The sequence below is a fragment of the Mus pahari genome, chromosome 5 (assembly GCF_900095145.1).
Source record: "Mus pahari chromosome 5, PAHARI_EIJ_v1.1, whole genome shotgun sequence".
NCBI classification, from domain to species: domain Eukaryota; kingdom Metazoa; phylum Chordata; class Mammalia; order Rodentia; family Muridae; genus Mus; species Mus pahari.
The window spans coordinates 44,442,575-44,445,301 of NC_034594.1; positions in this window are offsets into that span (position 1 = coordinate 44,442,575).

Sequence of the window (2,727 nt, forward strand, 5' to 3'; positions counted from 1 at the left end):
TGACAAAGATTTAGCAACTTGACCCATTGTCACCTGGGCTAAAATTTTTAACTCCACAAAGAACAGCAAATTCTATTTCTGTGGAATTTAAGTGATGTAGTTTCTAAGCCTGAGCTTCCTAGAAAGACTACAAACTCAGAAGCAGTGCTGGGTAGAACCATCCAACACAAGCACCAAGGGGAAGTCACACTGGGTGAAGGAATCTATGAAGCCATCTGCATGATTCACCGTCATTGCCACATTGCCTAGATTTGGAACCAGTAAGGAGGTTAGTGAACATGCATCTGTGGCCATATTCATGATGGCATTTCTAGAGATGACTGAGAGGTGAAAAACTCTTGCATGTGAGCATCATCATCTCATGGACCTAGAAGGAGTAAAGAAGAAAAAGGAAAAAAAAAACCTCAAGTGTCGGAATTCCTCTCTGTCTTTTTCCTGCTCTGTGAAGACATGAAGTGGCCTGCTTTCCACCTGGTCGAATGAGCCCTTTGAAACCCTGAGCAAAAGCAATTCTCTTCCCATTGTAAATTATTTTGTAAGGTTCTATTTGTTACAATGATATAGAAGTAGGCAATACTTTCTCCTCAGTACAAAACAAGTGACACCTTATACTCCAACACTTGTGTTTTTGCCCAACCATTAGGAATATGTGTAGTATATCACAGCCAAATAAATACTGGAACCCAAGTTCTATTTGCTATGGAGGAATTAGTGATGGCTGACAGAATTACAGGCTTCTGTTTTACTGGACATACAGACAATTTTCCATATCTTCTGATTTCTTTTACATTGCACAAAGTTATGGCATGCTATAAATGACATTATTTTATATAGGTAACATTTTGTTTTTTACATGTGCCTCTGCTTATTAATGTTTCAAGAATAACTTGAAACATTAAACAATGTTTTCAATGTTTCTTTGCTCTAGTGAGAGTACTATTGAGTGTTTATGAATATGCATTTCATATTATACAATTTGTAGTTTGTTTACTGAAGAATAATTCAGTACAGTAGAATTGCAATACCATTAAAACAATCATTGTGGATGATTTACTATAGTTACAGTTAACTGTATTGGTTGTAACATACCTCAAAATAAAAACAAGTGTGTCAGTCACACAAGTAACAGAAATATCACTCAAGAGAGCCATCTTTTATACGTGAATCATTTTTATTTTACTTTTTATTGTAAAATAATCAGTAGTAAATCACAAAAATTTATATGCTTAATCTAACTAGCATGCCAGTTAGATGTTTCAGACATCATATGCAAACATATGAAAACTTCTTTTAAAAACATCATCAGTAAGAATTATACATTCTGGGCGTGAATTCCACAGTCAATCCCACAACACCCAAAGGACTCTTCACTTCCAGGCACTCTAATACGCCAAGGATCATAGGATCAGAGGTGAGGAGGACACAACATCTGTTCTAACACCACTGGGAGTAACTGGGACCAGTGGGATCCAGGAATGCAGGAACCCTGCCCAACCAGTGGCTCGGGTTCCTTCCAGTCTGCCTTAGCTGCAAACTCCTCAACAAGTCCCACATCACCCAGAGGAATCTCCACTCCCAGGTGCTCTAACACACTTAGGGTAACAGGATTCCAGGATCCCAGGATCCCAGGAGCTCAGAGTCTCAGAGGCAGCTTGACTCCCAGGAACTCTGACAAACCCAGAATCTCAGGATCACAGGATCCCGGAATCACAGGATCACAGAGACAGCTGGACTCTGAGGAATTCTGACAACCAGGATTCCAGGAAGGACAGACTCCAGTCAGATATAGAGAGGGCAGATAGCACTAGAAATAATCAAATGGCAGGAGGCAAGTGTAAGAACATATGCAACAGAAACTAAGGTTACTTGGCATCACCAGAACCCAATTCTCCCACCATAGCAAGTCCTGGATACACCATCACACTGGAAAAGCAAGATTTGGATCTAAAAATCACTTCTCAAGGCAATGACAGAGGACATTAAGAAGGACATAGAAAAACTCCCTTAAAGAAATAAGGAGAACACAGGTAAAAAGGTAGAAGACCTTAAAGAATTACAGAAAAACACAATCAAACAGGCAAAGGAAATGAACAAAGCCATCCAGGATCTAAACATGAAAACAGAAACAATAAAGAGTGAGACAGTACTGGAGATTGAAAACCTAGAAAAGAGACCAGGAGTCATAGGTTCAAGTATCGTCAACAAAATACAAGAGATTAAAGAGAGAATCCCAGGTGCAGAAGATTCCATAGAAAACATGGACACAACAGTCAAAGAAAATGAAAAATGACAAAAGTTCCTAACCCAATACATCCAGGAAATGCAGGACACAATGAAAAGACCAAACCTAAGGATAATAGGTATGGAAGAGAGTGAAGATTTCTAACTTAAAGGGCCAGTAAATATCTTCAATAAAATTATAGAAAACTTTCCTAACCTAAAGAAAGAGATGCCCATGACCATATAAGAAGCCTACAGAACTCAAATAGATTGGACAAGAAAAGAAATTCCTCCCATCACATGACAATCAAAACACCAAATGCACTAAACAAATGAATATTAAAAGCAGTAAGGGAAAAAATGTCATGTGACATTTAAAGGCAGAACTCTCAGAATTGCACCAGACTTCTCACCAGGAACTATGAAAGCTAGAAGATCCTGGGCAGATGTTATACAGACGCTAAGAGAACACAAATGCCAGCCCAGGCTACTATACCCAGCAAAACT